The following is a 19,559-nucleotide window of genomic DNA, read 5'->3' as shown; positions in this document are numbered from 1 at the left end:
ACGTTAATTATTAATTAAAAAAAAAAAAGAAAGAAGCTGAGCAGGTTAGTGTGGCGAGTATCCCAACTTTATTTAAAGTTGGTCCAAAGACAACACAACTGGTGAATCTCCTTTATGCATGTTTATTCAAAAAACAAAACCAGAAGAACATATCTCTTCATAATAACAGCAACCCTGAGGGGACAAAATACTTTCAGTACCAAATCTCATTAAAGCAAACCCACTCCAGAGAAGTACAATGTAGGCAGGGCTGTTTACATGTAAATACTTCTTCCAGTAATCGCTTAGCATAACCAGTTTGTAACACAACATAACAACACAGTTGAACATGGAAACTGAGAAATGACAGCTTTCTTAAGTAATGAAGGAGTTCACTTAAAAGAAATTGGGCAGGATGAAAACCTGCAGCCTGGGGAGTTCACTTAAAAGAAATTGGGCGGGATGAAAACCTGCAGCCACGGGACCCAGGATTGAACTTCAAAACCCAAATCTAGACCATGTGAACAAAACATTAATACTGTCTTAACTGCTAATTTTTGCAAAATATATAAATGTGCCATTACTTACAATATATGCATTTGGGGTCTTATACATTTTATCAGTGAAATGAGCTTTAATTAAACTGTGCCCCAATGCATAGATTATACCTACAGAGTAACACCAATTAGTATGGTGTTTTACACCGCACTTTACAATGATTAGGCTTCAGCTAGTCTATGTTTATGTCTGCTTGTCAAACAAGCTTCAGGAAAGCTTTCTTTGTGAACTCAATGATGTGAGAAAAGCCTACACTTCTTAAACCATCAAAATACACTAATGTTAACTGTTATTCTTTTTACTGCAAGTATAATTTTACACCTGTTTAATTCTAAACTCCTGGAAGACATTATAATGGGCAAGGGATAAATGTTTGGTAAGATTCAATGCTTTCATATGCTTTGTTGAGACAGGTCTGATGCTGTTAGCGAACAGGCACTGTAATATCTTTAGGTTCACCTTTTCTCATTTGCCTTATCAAAAAAGTATTGCCACATCTCTCTTCACTATTTGGAGGCAAATAGTGTTATCAGCTGTTACTAACTCTCTTTTTGTAAAACTGAACTGACAAGTATGTAACATTTGACTTTCTGCTAATTATACAGACGTAGCATGCATAGAATTGGCACAATTACTCCATGCTGCCCATGCCTTTTCAAAAGGCACAGACTTACTGCTCCATAGAAGCATCTTAAAGCACTTTTAGTCACATTTTCATGTAGTAACAACACTGGATTTTGCATAATGCTTGTATAATAATATTTAGTACATTTGGTAGCACAGTACTTTATTACTGTTATTCAATGTAACTAGTAACCACACAATTAATGATATGAGTTTTGTCTTTGCTCATCATTATATCTTTGAATAACCAAATTTACACATTTTTAAAACCGCAGAACTATATGACAATGTAGTGACCATTAAGTATTTTCTAGAAAACTTTATCGCTGCATTAAATTGGATTTTGCAGTCTTACTCATCTAAATTTTTACACAGTACACACTCAACTTCTCTCTTTCAAGCAATCTTTACATAGACCAGTTCACAAAGATATTTGGCCACAGACTTGTGATAAACATTTTATCAATGCAAATACCTACATCTGCTTGAATTTTAGCCATTTGTTATAAACTAAATATTTACCTGGTAATATTGTTATTATTGTTTTAAAATCAAGATGAAACAGTACAATTGACATAAAGGGGCCTATACAAATACTGCCATGCATGATAAAATTGACAATAATGGACTATCTTTAAGTCCATAAAAATTAAAAGCACATGCTTTTACAGTAATTGAGAAAATATATTTTTCACCCACATAAACTCTGTATACCCCCACAAAATAATGGATTATCTTTGCCTAATACATGGTGTAACCTCCTCTAACTTGGAGAACAGCATTTTGGTTTCGACAATATTTAAAAAGGAAGGAAAATATACTAGGAGGCATCTTGAACCATTTCCCTGCGCTGAACAATTTTCCAGATGTCTTTCGGTTTAGGCTTATGGACTCTTCTTCAAAAAGGACCTCAGTCATACAATCATACTGTACTTCAGTGAAGAAATATAGTCTTTACCCAACATTTGTTAGGCTGAAAACTAAATATGTATACAGTATTTATAGAGACTAGGGGGCTCTACCCCCTGCTCACCCACCCCTGGGTGGGCACTATGCGCTAGCCATTTCACTTGTACAATTTAAACAGATTTTTATTTTCATGGGAATTGTTACATATGCATAATAGAACTAACTATTTTGCATTACAGCGAGTAATTAACCATCATAAAAAATAGTAAAACATAATAAATTGAAAGAAAATCAACTGACTTTTACGAATGTTTGTCCCTGTGATTTGTTAATTGTCATAGCAAAAGCTATTCAAACAGGAAACTGTAAACGTTTTAATACGAATGGCATATCAAGATCTCCTTTGGTGTCTAATGATATCCACGGAATATGTACTATTATACCTTTCTTGTTGCCTGTTAAAATTTTACATGTTAAAATTGTTCAACCAAATTTCAGTACAACTAATCTTGTCCTATTGCATAGCCCATCACTCATAAATAAATCACACAACAGCATTACGATACATCCTTCTTTCAGCAGTAAGTCGGCCGGTGGAAGACCAGACGGTGTTAACGGTTGTAGATATTCTATGGGATATTGTAAGTTGATAAGAGAGAAGTCTAACTGAATTTTGAACTACTGAAATAACTTAGACAAAAGCTATCCAGGCATTTGACTTATAAGGACTATCACTGTAGAAGTTTGGAATGGGATAGTGTGTATTTATAAAGTATTTAATACTGGTTTTAAAACTGAATGAGATTTTAGAAAAAGTAGCCCAGTACCTTAAATTTAAAAAATATACCGTTATGTATAAGCTACAGATTAAAAAAAAAAAAAAAAAATCAATTTTTTGATACTTTACCTTGGTGATATATAATATAATGAGACCACACATCAAAAAAGGTCAACTTTAGATATACCTGTAGCTAAACATATGTAACATAACATAGAATTTTATAACATAGAATTTTAACCAAATGCAGGATCACGAGGTGGACAGCGAAGAATAAGCCAGCAGCACAAGGAAACAAACAGCTTTGGACTCATGGCAACAGACACAGACAAGGCTAATTCAAAGCTGGCAAATAACCTGACTTGCACACAATAATAATAAAAATAATGATACATTTTATTTATATAGCGCTTTTCATGTCTGGGGACACAGGAAAAAAAAAAACACAAGTACACAACTTTGTAAAATCCAGGTCCTGATTTGAAACAAACAACACTGGATCTGTGAGGGAGAATGAATAACAACAGTGCCATACTTGACATCTGTTAAATATATGTAAGAAGAAATAAAATGAAGAAAATGGTCTATTGGTCTGGAATATGTAAAACAGAGAAATTGTTTTAATACTTCAAAGATGAGGCAAAGTAGACATTTCAATGTGAAAATATGCAATATCTACACTGACCTAATAGGCCTGTCTGCCTGCTTATACTTTATTTCTCTTGCACTAGCTAAAATGAGTAAAAATACTTTTTAGCACATTGGTATTTTCACACAAAACGTGAAATGACAGTTTTTAGCTGAATAAATCATTTTTCAACAGGGTTCAGCAATAATTCAAAAACGGACATTCTTGAAAAACAAAACAAACTCAAAAGGCTGTCACTTCAAGTTTGTTCAGTTAAATATTACATCAAACAATAACAGTACCAAGCTTATCTGTGCTTGGTGATCAGAAGATACGACCAAACAAAGCTGCTCCTCACATTTCAGGCGTTCACATGAGGTTTAGAAAAGCCAGCTGTGTTGTTACGAATCTAGTGCCCACTTTAGATCATTCTGTGTAGAGAACTGGGACTTTTAACATCAAGCAAAGATTGTAGTGTTGACTGACCAATAATTAGTGATCAACTATTTCAACATACAGTATTTTCAATTACACACTATGCTGCTAAATTAGCAAGACAGATATGCATCTGAAGTCTTATTTATCATTTTGCTAGGTGTGTAAAAAGACTATTGACAAAAAAATAGGAAGTAGATTGTTTAATAATTAATCTTTATGAGAGAAAAGTGGAGAAATAAAGAGGAATAAATGATTTATAACAAACTCTTCCATTTCTATTTTTAATTCTCAGCAACACAGCGAGGTCCATTAGGATGTAGGATGATTAGAGTTTGAGTTCAGAATCTTTCTCCCAAACTACTGTGACTTTTACAAGAGAGGATAACTAAAATGAATGTCTGCCTACAACAGACACTGCACCTCACTCTCTCTATATAGGGCACAGAGGTGAAACTGCAGCCAATTTGGCAGCCCCACAGACAAGTCACTTAAAGAGGAAACAACTTGTAAATTATTCACTAACTAAGGTGGGAAGCATGCCTAAATGAAGTATCCCTTCCACGGTTAACAGGATTGACACTTTCCTGTTTAGTCTGAGTATATTGTTGGAAAAAAATGATGGCATCCATTCTTAAGAACTAGCTGGCTATTATTTATAATATGAGCACACAAACTCACAGATATGCCATAACATTATACATCTACTCAACATAATAAGATCAAATATTAAATGACATATTTCTTGTAAAACTAAAGAGTATCTGTAAATAAAAAATAAGTAAATAAAAGTAATAAAAAAGTGGAAAATATATATGTGTTGTTCTTGGGATCAAGTGCCACATAAAAAAATGCCACATCAGTAAATTTACAGAGAAATAAAGAAAAACATCTTTATCTTTATAAAAAAAATGTCGGTGTACATCGACCCAATATTCTTGTCAAAATATTGCAGTATTCTGAAATTTCTTAATATAGAACTAAAAAAAGTAAGAAGAAGAGAGACTGACATGGGATAACGTGAAAGGAAACAGATGCAATGAAATGTAAACAACCAAAAGTCAAGCTCTGTGCAGTTAGGAAGCTTCAGTGGGACTGACTGTTGATCGACAGAACAAGACAAAAAACACAAACCTATTGTTGACCCTTCTTTAAACGTGACAGTCAGTAAAAAGGATGCTGTAATACAAAGGCTTCTTTTTCAAGACATATCTTGGAAAGTCTCAGGAGGATATAAATTCTACCATTTAATATAATAATCATTTTTTAATTGCCACAATTATTTGACTGTGAGATGTATTCTTGAAGTGTGTTATATTAATTATATTTCAACATAGAACTGAAATAAGGGGCAGAAATATCACTAAAGAAAAATACTGTTTAAATCAAAATACTTCTTGGAAAGTGTAATAAACAGAAAAAAATTAAATCAGTATTTGGTGTGACCATCTTAAAAACAGTAGCAACTCTCTTAGCCCCACTTGTTCCTGAAGGTACTCATGTAGTCAGTTGTTCCAAGGCTCTAGGAGAAGTGGCCATAGCTTCACTGCAGAATTTGGCCGTCTTTCTTGCTTCTGTCTCTGCAAGCTTGCCCAGACTGGCTCGAAGATGTGGAGTCAGGGCTCTGAATTAGGCTCCCTGTCCCTCTTTTCACATTAAATATTATATATATATATATATATATATATATATATATATATATATATATATATATATATATATAATTTTTTTCAATGCATTCGGGGTTCAGGTATCTCCTTAATAGTACTGTATGATGGATAATCTGCTCTCTCCTTGGAATTAATAAAGTTTATCTTATCTAATTTATTTCTCAGGATAATGGGATCCATCCATTTTTGATCAAACCTCTAACTCTGTTTGTGGAAATGCAGCCCCAAACCTGCAGGGAACCTCTACTGCAGTCTTTCTCAAAGTGGGCGATAACGCCCCCTTGTGGGCGCTGGAGGCCTACAGGGGTGCGTTAAAGGGCCCAGAGAAAATTGGGGGGTGTTGAAGCGGTTTAAGGGGGGGGCGATGGCTGATTTGTGTTTTTTTTCTAATATTTTAAAATTTAAACTAAAATCAAAACCTACCTACTATACTACATCGATTATTTCGTTCTTATTCCTGTCCTGTTTGATTGTATAAATATAAATAATTTATCATGGCTTTCGTAGGTAGCCCATGAGCAATCAAGTTTTAACAAGTTTTTATTAAACAACGTGATTTGTGCAATCCTGTATCAAGCGGCCGGATCATCGATACTTGTTCTAACTGATTCCGGTCATTTTTATTGAAAATAAAAAATATAGAAAATAAAAAATATTGAATTAAAAAATTTCGAAATTTTCGTATAAATAAAAAATTAATCTTATTTTTATTTATACTAAAATTCCGACGTTTTTTAATTGGATATTTTTTATTTTCTATATTTTTTATTTTTGATAAAAATGAGGGTTACCATTCTAACTTGCTCAGTACGAATTCCGTCGAATGAGGTAAACAAGTTTGTGCATGTTTGTCTTATTCCTGTCGGTGCGTGCTGTATTTTAACCTTATATAAGAGCGCGTAATACTTCTTTTATTTTCATTAGCGTTTTCGCACGCAATCGTTAGAAAGTTTTTTAAGCTCGATACTTTACTCACGTATTTGTAAAGACAAAACCATGTCGGAAGCAAAAAAGAAGAGACGGCAATACAGTGCGGAATGTATTAAATACGGATTTGTTGAAAATCCCACAATCCATCTTCGCCTATGTGCCTTCTTTGTCAAAAAACATTTTCGAATGAAGCGATGAAGCCTTCTAGGCTACAAGATCATTTGAATAAAATGCATCCAGATAAGAAAGAAAAAAATGTGGCCTATTTTCAAGACCTGGAAAAGAAGTACATAGCTCAGCCAACTGTATCAAAACTTTTTTCAGCGGCTTCTAAGCAAGACGATGACGGACTTCGAGCCTCGTACAATATCTCTTTGTTAATTGCTCAAACAGGCAAACCACACACTATTGGAGAAGAGTTAATTTTACCGGCAATAAAAGAAGTAATAACTACTGTGCTCCATAAACCAGCGGCAGATATTATTCGAAAAATTCCTTTGAGCAATAGTTCTGTGCAAAGACGAATTGATGAAATGGCTGAAAATATTGAAGACTCATTGTGCAATCATCTGAAGACTAGTCAATTCTCAATTCAGTTGGATGAGTCCACTTTACCAACTAATGAAGCACTATTGTTGTCATATGTGAGGTTTATTTAAGATGAGAAAATATGTCAAGAACTATTATTTGCTAGAAATTTAGAGACAGATACAACCGGAGAAACCATATTTAATACACTGGAAAAGTTTCGTGATGAGAAAGAAATTCCCTTGAAGAATATTATATCAGCTGCTACGGATGGCGCTCCGGCTATGACAGGGCGTCACAAAGGCTTCATAGCGTACTTAAAAAATAAAATTCCAGATGTGCTCGCTGTTCATTGCGTCATTCATCGACAACATTTGGTTGCGAGAAATTTGAGTGAACGGCTTCAATCACTGCAACATGTGATCAAAGCAGTCAATAAAATCCGAAAGAGCTCTTTAAATGACAGATTATTTAATCAGCTTTGTGTTGTTAATGATGAAGATTTCAACCGATTGCTGTTTTACACAGAAGTGCGTTGGCTATCAAGAGGTACTTGTCTGACTCAATTTTATAATCTGTTTGACTCTGTGATAGAGTTCTTGGAAAACAAAGGCACAGAATTGCGCAACAACCTCATCACATCAAAGAATGATATTGCGTACTTGACAGACCTGTATAAATTGTTTAATGATATCAATCTCCAACGACTTGAACTTGATTAAAACAAAAAATATCGTTGCTGCTTTCGTAGCCAAACTGCTCTTACACAAGAAAGACATCGGCAGACGTGAGTTTCACAATTTCCCTAATTTATCAGCAGTACCCTTCATCAACGACGACTTGCTTGTTTACTGCCAACATTTGGAGAACCTCCACAGTGATTTCAAAGGACGGTTCCAGGACATTTTAAAATTGGAAATACCGGACTGGGTGTTGGATCCTTTTTCAAATGTCAACACAGCAGGATCATCCCAGCTTGAGGAAGAACTTATAGAACTGACAACGAACGAGGAAATAAAAATCAAATTCAAAAATGGCTACCAAGAATATTGGCTACAAAAGCCAATCCCACAATTGTACCCTGGATTGTGGTCGATTGTTCAACGATTTTTGGTAGCATTCCCATCGTCATATTTGTGTGAACGTGGATTTAGTGCTGTGGCAACGCTGCTAACTAAAAAGAGGAATCGTTTGCATGTTACCGAACGCGGTGACTTACGGCTGTTTTTGAGTAAATTCGAACCTGATATTAACAAACTTGTTAAAAATCATCAGATTCATCCTTCACATTAGATAAGTTTTAAAATTTTAATTGAAATGTTTGTGTTAATTTGAATAAAAGTCTTTTTAAATATTATAAAGTTGCGTTTTTATTGCTCCCGTTAGTTAGAAAGTCTGAAAAGTTTCAACTCAGAAACAGGATAAGACACATATGGCACGCTATAATTAAAGTAATGAATGCGTTTGTGATTTTTAAGATGCGGTAAAGTTAAAAATTTTGGGGGGTGCTAGAAAATAATTGATTCTCAAAGTGGGCGGTAGACAAAACAAGTTTGAGAACCTCTGCTCTACTGGCTTCAGTGATGCCTACAGACATTCATCCACATACCACTCTCCAGTCCTCTGGCAGGTATCTTCAGCTAGAACCAAAAATTTCAAATTTTGTTACATCAGTCCAAAGTACCTGCTAACATTTTTCTGCACCCTAGTCCTTATGTGTTTATGCGTAGGTAAGTCATTTGGCTTCATTTCCACCTAGGAGGAATGCCTTTTTGGTTGTAACCATTCCTTGAAGACCATTTCTGGTGGTATTTTTCTTTTCTTTTTTGTCTACATGGACTTTAGATGCGTGTACCAAGGCCCCAGTTATTTCTGCCAATTCAGAGATGATAGTGATAATGGACATATTCTGATTTTGAAGGAAAAGTATGCTCAATGCATTTCTCATTTGCTGCACTCTGTGGCTGACTAGTACATTTCTGGTCCTCAACCTTGCCTGTTTGTGCTTCAGCAGAAGAGCTTGGACAGTACATCTGGAAACACCTGTCTGCCATACAAGTTCAGCTTGGGAGAGACTGGATGACCACCTTGTCTCTTGCTGCTATGATCATTTTTGCCATTGTTTAAGATTTCACATTAAATCACTACATCCACAACAACTTCACGTGGTTTCTAAAGTGCCTTAAACGTTTGCATAGTACAGTATATATTAACACACTTTCATAATTACATCCTACTTTGGACTGGCATTTTCCAATGTGGACTGATTCTGATTAGAATGTTTATCAACAAGATTTAAAAAAGGAGAAAAATGGCAAATATAGAGATATCACTAAATTAATTTCAGATATCTTAAAAGCAGCATACCTTCCAAGATATGCGAAAATAATTTCCAGACACCTCAACATATGTTTCTTTACATTTTAAGATATCTGCTATTCATTTTGATATAACTCAAAATAACTTAAAGTACACTTCAGGATATCTCCAATACATTTTGAGATATTTCAAACAGACATTGTATGCATTTTAGGATAGATGGAATTTACTCAGAGATATCTCAAAATTACTTCTTGTAAAAATCCCCATTCTTTCAATGGGACCTCCTGTCTATTTTAAGATATCTTGAAATGCACTTGAGATATCTTGATGTGAGCAGGAAGTTATTTCGATATAACTTGAAATGCATTTCAGATATCTGAAAACAGACAGGAAGCTGTTTTGAGATATCTAGAAACTGAATTGATTGGAAATAGTTTAAAAAGGCTCATACCAAGCCATGAAATCCAAAGAAATTCTGTAGACCTCTATGATAAAACTGTGGTGAGATATACAGTGCATCCGGAAAGTATTCACAGCGCATCACTTTTTCCACATTTTGTTATGTTACAGCCTTATTCCAAAATGGATTAAATTCATTTTTTTTCTCAGAATTCTACACACAACACCCCATAATGACAACATGAAAAAGTTTATGTGAGATTTTTGCAAATTCATTAAACATAAAAAAATTGAGAAAGCACATGTACATAAGTATTCACAGCCTTTGCCATGAAGCTCAAAATTGAGCTCTGGTGCATCCTGTTTCCCCTGATCATCCTTGAGATGTTTCTGCAGCTTAATTGTAAGCCACCTGTGGTAAATTCAGTTGATTGGACATGATTTGGAAAGGCTCACACCTGTCTATATAAGGTCTCACAATTGACAGTTCATGTCGGAGCACAAACCAAGCATGAAGTCAAAGGAATTGTCTGTAGACCTCCGAGACAGGATTGTCTCAAGGCACAAATCTGGGGAAGGTTACAGAAAAATTTCTGCTGTTTTGAAGGTCCCAATGAGCATAGTGGCCTCCATCATCCGTAAATGGAAGAAGTTTGAAACCACCAGGACTCTTCCTAGAGCTGGCCAGCCATCTAAACTGAGCGATCGGGGGAGAAGGGCCTTAGTCAGGGAGGTGACCAAGAACCGGAAGGCCACTCTGTCAGAGCTCCAGAGGTCCTCTGTGGAGAGAGAAGAACCTTCCAGAAGGACAACCATCTCTGCAACAATCGACCAATCAGGCCTGTATGGTAGAGTGGCCAGACGGAAGCCACTCCTTAGTAAAAGGCACATGGCAGCCTGCCTGGAGTTTGCCAAAAGGAACCTGAAGGACTCTCAGACCATGAGAAAGAAAATTCTCTGGTCTGATGAGACAAAGATTGAACTCTTTGGTGTGAATGCCAGGGGTCACGTTTGGAGGAAACCAGGCACCGCTCATCACCTCTGTTTTTGAAGAAAACCTGCATGTAACTTCAGACTGTGGTGACAGTTCACCTTTTAGTGCAACAATGACAACATACTGTACAATCGAAAAAAAGCTGGAGTGGTGAAGGAGTAGAGACTTACCCAATTAGTCATGGAATGATAGTTTTTCACTTTTAATAAGTTTGCAGACTTTTATGACAACATTTTCACTTTACTATTATGGGTTATCGAGTGTAGACTGAAGGGAACAAATGTCAACTTTATCCATTTAAAATGAAATTTATAAACATAATAAAGCATGCAGAAAGTAAAGGAGTCTGAATATTTTATGAATCCACTGTATGCTGATAAATGTTGCTTACTGAACCACTAGGGTCAAGTAATCATAATATAATACAGTTATCTGTGATTTGGAAGTGTGCAGATGCCAAGACTAAAACTGTTAAGTTTAACTTTGACAGAGCAAATTTTGAGCAAATGTGACAAAGTCTGAAGAGGATAGAATGAGATAAGCTTAAAGGTGTGGAGACATTCAAGGAGCAGTGGAACAGCTTTAAAAAATATTTTACTTATAATGCAAAACAGATACATGCGTAAATTTGGAATTGGTAGGAAAATAAAAAAAAAAAAACCTCCAAAGTGGCTCAGTAAAGTGTTAAAAAAGAAGTTGCAAAGGAAAAAACAGCTGAATAAGGCATATGAGGCTAAAAACTCCAATGTGAATCATAGGGCATATGAGAACATGAGCACAACCATTAAGAAGGATATTAGGAAGGCCCGTTAGTATCCCGTTATATAAGGAGGGTGATTGGGCAGATCCAAGCAACTACAGGCCAGTAAGGTTAACGTGAATTACAGAAAAATTGAAGGAATTATTAAGGATAAGATTGAGCAACACATGGCAAGAGTTAAGAGTTTTACTGAACAGTCAGCAAGGGCTCAGAAAAGGGAGGTGATGTTTTACCAATATGCTGGAATTCAATGAGGAAGCAACAAAAATATATGATCAAAGTGGAGCACATGATATTACTTGTGTATAATTATTATTTGTGAATTTCCCCTTGGGATTAATAAAGTATCTATCTATCTATCTATCTATCTATCTATCTATCTATCTATCTATCTATCTATCTATCTATCTATCTATCTACTTATCTTGACTTTCAGAAAGCATTTGATGAGGTGCTTCATCAGTTTCATCAAACTAAAAGAAGTGGGACATCAGGATGTGGTTTGTAGATGGATGCAAAACTGGCTCAGACACAGGAAGCAAAGTGTTATGGTGCAAGGAACCTTATCAGAATTGGCCGATGTCAAGAGTGATATTCCACAGCAGTCGATGCTAGGGCACATATATGCATAGGTCTGATCACAATCTGATATTTGGGAGGTTATATACCAAGTAACTCTTGTGGTTGGTTGGCTAGTTGGCAGACATCTGCCACACCTTCTCAGTTGTGAGAAGCAGATCATAGACATAATATATAGTACCTCTAAAATAATACAAAGAGTATATGACACGTTTCACCCAAATTGGGGCTCATTGAGTGTGTGTACTTTTGCTTCCCCTTGCAGGGATTGAACCTCGGATATCAGTGCTCAAGGCAAAGCACCCTGCCAAGTAACCGATGCACTGCTAAGTCTTCATCTAGAGTACTTCGTACAGTGTTGCTCTGTAGGCTACAAAGAGGACATAGCAGTGCTCATTGGCTCCAGACAATAAAGTTCTTGAGGTGGGTAAGAGCTAATTTTTACATTCATAAAACAAATCTGAATAATGTCTTTTTATTTCTGATCATGCGTAATAATTGAATAGAACTGATAACTACTGTCCAATAACGTCAAGTATTGAGTCTTCCAAAACAGCAAAAGGAGCCGTCTACAAAAAACATAAAACAGAAAACGCAGATATATAAAAACACCCAAAACTATAAACTCATAGAAAGCAGGCCGACAGTGATAAAGCAACATCCTTGATAGCTTGTTGTACAGAGCTAGTTTTACGTTTTTTATTGGTTAACAATGTAATTACTATGGTAACTGCTGAATTAATAAGCCTATTTATTTAAACAACAGATTAACAGGGCACATTGTTCAGCAAAGGAAGGGGTATACAGTATTTGCAGTTTTATATATAACAAATCTAGGGGAAATCATTGTGAGGATACAGACATGCATTTCTTTATTTTAAAGGAAGGATAATAGAAGGCAAAATTAAGAAGCAATATTTAAAGTTCCAAGAACAGAAAGTACATAATCAAATATTAACCTGCAGAAAATTGACTTTTTTTATGTTTGTTTAGAACTTGCTATTTAAGCCAGCTCTACTCCAGATGGTGATCAATTAAGAGAAGTATCTCTCTCTTTACCAAAGTTTCCAGACCTCTGTTCAACACCTCAGTAGTGGGTACACCTGCAGGAACTTGTGAATAAAAGAACATCCCTGCTTGTCATGGCAGTAACTTTAACACCTATTCATATGCACAAAATGTCAGAAGACCTGTCAAGTTATAGAAACAGGTGTTCTGGGCAATGCTAGCACGAAATTGTCCAAGTCTGATTAAGGCAGACTGTCAGGGAAAAAAGGAGAATGATCTTTGGTGACCTTAAAGGTGTTCAGGCAAAAAAATTCAAGAGCTAATGAAAAAGGCCTGTAATCTGTTATCCGGGATGTTTTCGATAATTGTGGGGAAACACTGACCTGAGATACTATTTATTAAGAGGTGCAAGAGGCACTTTCAATATGTCTAAACATAGCTATATGCTCGAAGAAAGGAAAGAGGTGTATAGTAAGGATGCCCCCAGAAACTGCCTCGGTAGGATCATCAGGCATTGACCAACTAAGACAAGGGTGAAGAAACACTGGAATCTGAAGTCATTACATCTCAAAACATAAGTGGAAGCATATGGTGAATCAGGGAATTAGGAAATGTGGTCTACTCAGACTGATGCTGCTGTGATACTTTAAAAAAAAAAAAAAAAAAAAAAAAGCACAAAAGGAGATGATTAAATTGTTATATCATTTGGCTCTAAGAGAATGTTACTGTATATTAAAAAGATATGTTACCATGTATACAGTGATGCACACAGTCACTTTTTCCTTAAAATAATTGCATTCTTCATCTCACCAACGGTCTGTAGTAATATCTGCAGTCAAGACCTTATTAAATACAGTTTTGTTCTGCTGCTTTAAGCACATTGATTTTTTTTTCTTTTCTTCTAAACCTTGCAATCGTTACTGAGACAAATGGGTCCAATTTCTTTCCGCCCTGTTAGGTATCCCCAAGATGCACAGCACTTTATATTTGTCAGTAAAGTTTAATGGCGTTATTTTGTTTCCTATCTCCACAACAGACGGAAGAAAACTTTAAACTTGCAAAAGAAAATACAGAAAAAGGTCAAAACAGAGATTTTAAATGTAATGGTGTCTGCATAATAATTTATAAATTATGTTCATTGTTTCTTGAGTAAAGTTTCAAATGGCACAAGTACCTTTACCTAACAGTAGGAATTGATGTACAAGCACTTTCTCATAATTTACCTCTTTAGACTTAACTAGTGACCACTGATTAATGAAATTAATGAATGAAATACTTTCTATTATTCTAAGCATAAAGCATCAAATTACACTGGATGTTATGAACTGCAAAGGCTTTATCCAGAATCTGAAGCAACTTTCTACTAATTTAATAATATACTTTAATTAAAGAAAGAGAAAATTGGAGACAGCAAAATAAATGATTTATCACAATTGTGAAAATTCTGAAAGACTAAAATAAATAAAGGAACAGTCTATATTAAATGGCAAGGGACCTTGACCTCATTCTGTTTCTTGTCTTAATTTTTTTTTGTCAAAAATATTTTTGCAAGAAGCCTAAATTAAAATAATACAAAAATAAAATAGAAATGTATATGACACTACAGTAAGTATAATTAATATTACATTTATCCTCCCCTCTCGTGGCAGTTGATTGATGTGTTGTGTCTGTTTGAAGATCTCCTATCCTGCCTCTCTTTATTTTAGCTTGCTGTGGTGTTTCTCCAGCAAGTACTGTGCAGTTCCCCAGCAAGAATTTTAATCTGTGCTGGTCGTGCAGCTGATTATTGTATGTGTGGCATCTCCCCAGCAATGGATTTTATGTGTGCGAAAATAAATCTACTTTTAAAAGTCATCCTGTTGTAGTATCATGAAAATTTGTATATTTAGGAAAACCCCTTCAACGACTGACACTTTCCCAGTCCAAGCTTCTTAATCGCAAATCTGACATCCTCAGAGTGAACACTTGCACAACCACAAACACTAATCCCACCTCTTTGGGGAAGATGGTCTCCGCGTCTTAGTAACCGATTGGATTTCCGTGCCTTATGTTTTAGGTGTTACCTCATTTACCGAAATCCGATTGGATCGGCCAAGCGATATTATATAGGTCCCGCCCTCTGTGTCTTGTGTGACGCATCAGGCGGCCTTTGAAGCATCTGCTAGAGGCCGGTGACTCTGCCATTCATTCCTTCTTTCCCTGTACTTCCGCCTTGTCCGTAATATGCGTTAAATTTTCTGTCATAACAAGTGGGCAATCAGCAGAGTCTCCCCAGGAACTTATGTAATGTCTGGCGTGCAGCTGATAATCGTGGCTGTGACGTCTCTCCAGCATGTATTTTAATCTGTGCTGGCGTGCAGCTGATTATTGCATGTGTGGCGTCTCCCCAGCAACGGATTTTATGTGCGTGGCCGCGAGTACCCAATCAGCACTCTCCCCACAAATGATGTCCTTTATTAAAGACTGCCCCGCGCATGCGCACTTCACCAGAAGACAAGGACACATGGACGCACACAGGGATTTTATTAAAGAGGATTATCTGCAATTACAAATATAATCCACGGGGGCTTTTTAAAACTAGCAATTAAAAATAATAGCTGCACTATATTTCTTTCACTTATAGCATACATCACAGACCAAAAACACCATTCATATATAATATATTAAGAAGCTCATAGATTAACCATAATATAAGCATTGTATTATAATATTGAACATATTTAAACCATGTAAAAATATTTGAGTAAACCAGAAAAGGAGAATCCTCTAAGAAGGCAACAAGATTAAAAATTAGCCAGACTAAAAAAACAAAACAGATTTAGAATTTAATCAGGAAAGTGACTCAAGATATATAAATTAAACCTTAATTTGCCTAGACAATGTTTTGCATCCAGCTGGAAGCTCATTCTTGTTTCATTAGAGGTCGTGATTCTCAGAACTAAATCAGCTTTCTTTCCCCAATGACTCTTGATAGAATTGACACGCTCAATATATTCTGCCTAAAATTCTAAAAAAAACCTTAGCCATATTAGTATTTACCTTAGGAAGTTAAGTATTATTCCTAAATTTCTGGAGGAAGATACAATTTCAAATAAAATGCCAAGAAGCGGAATCAGGAATAACCCTAGCTGCCTCTGTATTTATTCAAGTATAAGTTTTTAAAAGATAAGCAATGTAGACTAGTAACAAATTCATATCACCCAATCAAAATATTACACAACTTAACACAACTTTCTAGCATTTCCATGACTAGAAGAAAATGCAAATATAAAAAGGGACAAAGGCTAATAATTCAGTATAATATACACAGAAATCATCAGTTCCACTTTGAATTCAAGTCCCACACAAGAGTTATATCTTTGTCAGCACCTTCTTTCAATCATAAATACTAACAGTTCTAAAAATAAAGGGACATTTTCATTTTAAATGCATTTAACGGTAGTGGGTACATTTGCGTTTATTATGTGCACAGAGTTTCAAGCAATTTTGTAATCGCTTGTTTATATAAGTTGAATAAAACAAAAATACTTCATTAACAGGAAACTTTTACATTAACATAACGAATCTGTAAAATGAAGCGTTGTTAATGTTTATGGAAATATTAGCTAAATAGACTTAAAATATTACAGTATATGAGGGGGATAAAAAAAATTAAATATGCAAATGAACTAGTTATTCTTTGGTGCTGATTTTGTTAGTGCTCAAAGATTACTTTATGTGTACTAAAATGTGTAAACAATCATTTTTTATTAGAAGAGGTTTATAGTGTGTATTTCTAAATTTCAGAATATAGCCAGCACAGATACCAAAAATCCTTTCTGTCAAGTGCCACCTTATCTTGGTCGAGAGGTTTGAGTGCCCCAATAACCCTGTGAGCTATGTTGTCCAGAGCAGAAGCAGTGCACACAGGCGCCTGTAAGAGGAATAGGATCTAGGTGCAATGTGACCACGATGGCAGCCGAAGGGAGAGGCCTTAGTGGTCTGAAACCCAGACACACAAACTGATTCTTGGGATGTGGAATGTTACCTCTTTTGGGAGAAAGGACCTGGAGCTGGTGGATGAGGCGGAAAGCTACCAAAAAGATATAGCTGGGCACACATCCACCCACTTGCTTGGTTCTGGAACCAACCTCCTTGAAGGAGGATGGACTCTCCTTTACTCTAGAGTTGCCCATGGGAAAAGGCATCAGGCGGGAGTGGGCTTCTTATTGGGTCTCTGTCTGGTTAATGCCATGTTGGAGTTTGTCCTGGAAAATGAAAGGGCAGCCTGTGTGTGGCTGACGGTTGTGGAGAGGAAGACTGACTGTCATATTTGCATGTGCACCAAATGTCAGTTCAGAGTACAAGGCCCACTTGGAGTCACTCCATAGTTCTTCTGGGAGTCTTCAGCACCCACGTGAGTAATGATGGAGGCACATGAAGAGTCATGATTGGGAGGAACGGCTTCTCTGATCTAAATCCCAGCAGTTTTTTGTTATTGGTCTTCTGTGTTAGGCATGGTGTGTCCATAACAAACACTGTCTTTGAACATAAGTAGGCACGTAATGTACTTGTTAACAGAGAACCTTAGGCCAAATCTTTATGTTCGATTTCATAGTTGTATTATCAGATTTGTAGCTATTTGTTCAGGACACTCAGGTGAAGATAGGAGCAGAGTTGTGAACTGATCACCTCCCAGTGTTGGGTGTTGAGGGAGCCTCCTGGACAGACCTGGAAAGCCCAAGCAAGTAATGAAGTTGGCCTGGGAATGTCTGGGGGAGGCCCTTGCCCAGAAGACTTTCAACTCCAACCTCCGAAGGAGCTTTTCCAGTGTCCTGGGGAGGCTGGGGACAAAAGAGTCCATATGGTCCTTGTTCAAAATCTCTATTATGGAAGCAGCTGCAAAGAGCTGTGGCAAACCAAGGACTCAAAGGTAGGCATGCCATATTGCGGGAAAAGGAGGCCTTCCGTGTATGGTTAGCATGGAAGACTCCCGAAGCAGCACAGAAATACCGACAAGTCAAAAGGGGTGTGACCTTGGTGGTCAGGGAAGTAAACACCTGGGTGTGGGAGGAGTTCGGAGAGATCATGGGAAAGGACTATCAACTGGGCTCAAAGAGTTTTTGGCAAACCATCAGGCGACTCAGAAAGAGAAGGCAGGGATTCACGTACGGAGGATGTTGTCTGGTGGTGGAAGGAACACTTAGAGGAGCTCCTGAACCTCATGGGCACACCCTCTGTGGAGGAGGTACAGCCTGAAGTTGATGGCGGTCAATGCCCATTTTCCTGAGGTAAGTCACTGAGGTAATTAAGTACATATGCAGTGGCAAGGCCCCGGGGTAGATGAGATCCACCCAGAAATGCTGAAGGCTCAGGACAGTATTGGGCTGTCATGGTTGACATGCCTGTTCAATGTTATGTGGTCAATGGGAGCTGTACCTCTGCAGTGGCAGACTGGGGTGGTGGTCCCCATTTTTAAAAACAGAAAAAGGAGGGTGTGCTTCAGCTACTAAGGGAATCACACTCCTCAGCTTCCCAGGAAAAGCTTATGCCACAGTACTAAAACGTAGACTCTGCCCAGTCGTGGAACCTCAGATCCAGGTGGAGCAATGTGGATTCTGTCCAGGACGTGGAACAGTGGACCAGCTCGTTATCCTCATGAGGATTCTGGAGGGAGCATGGGAGTAAACCCAATCAGTCTACATGTGTTTTGAGGCCTTAGAGAAGGCGTATGACCGTGTTCCCCAAGAGTTCTGTGGTGGTTGCTGGGAGAATATGGAGTTACTGGGCCCCTAATAAGGGCTATTCTGTCCCTGTATAACCCAATCAGTCTACATGTGTTTCGTGGTCTTAGAGAAGACGTATGACCGTGTTCCTCAAGAGTTCTGTGGGAGTTGCTAGGAGAATATGGAGTTACTGGGCCCCTAATAAGGGCTATTCTGTCCCTGTATAATCACAGTGAAAGCTGTGTCCACATACTTAGAAAAACATCAGCACTGTTTCCAGTGGGTATGGGACTACACCTGGGCTATGCTTTGCCTCCTATCCTGTTTGTGATTTTCATGAACAAGATATCAAGGGGCTGCTGGGGAGGATAGGGGAGGGGTCCAGTTTGGTGGCCTTACAATTGCATCACTGCTTTTTGCAGATTATGTGGTTTTATTGGCTTCATGGGGCTGCAAACTCCAGCAGACATGGGTCCTCAGTAGGACAAAAATATAGTGCATCATTTATTTGGTCAACAGCTAATGGTGCATTCAGTTTGTATGTGAGGGGATATGCTACCTACACACAGTATCTTTGAAAGCAGACAAATTGTGTTGGCTTTGGAATTTATTTAACCCACTTGTGCCTACAGAAACAGTGCATCACATATCAGTTTCTTTCAGTACTGGGTTTCATGCACATTTAATCGCAACAGTAAAAGGAGTGCAGTATAAAGTCATTTCACATTAAAAAGATCTGTTCTACTCAAACTT

General features: G+C 37.0%; 1 protein-coding gene across 1 annotated transcript in view; it reads right to left on the bottom strand.

The window, feature by feature from the left end:
- Positions 1-19,559, bottom strand: part of LOC114659507 (serine/threonine-protein kinase 4-like) — a 99,449-nt gene that overhangs the window by 10,441 nt on the left and 69,449 nt on the right. The gene's annotated exons all lie outside the window — the stretch shown is intronic.

The sequence above is a fragment of the Erpetoichthys calabaricus genome, chromosome 10, assembly GCF_900747795.2.
Source record: "Erpetoichthys calabaricus chromosome 10, fErpCal1.3, whole genome shotgun sequence".
NCBI lineage: Eukaryota > Metazoa > Chordata > Cladistia > Polypteriformes > Polypteridae > Erpetoichthys > Erpetoichthys calabaricus.
Note: the sequence above shows the minus strand (reverse complement) of the source record. Positions and strands in the feature narration are given on the sequence as shown.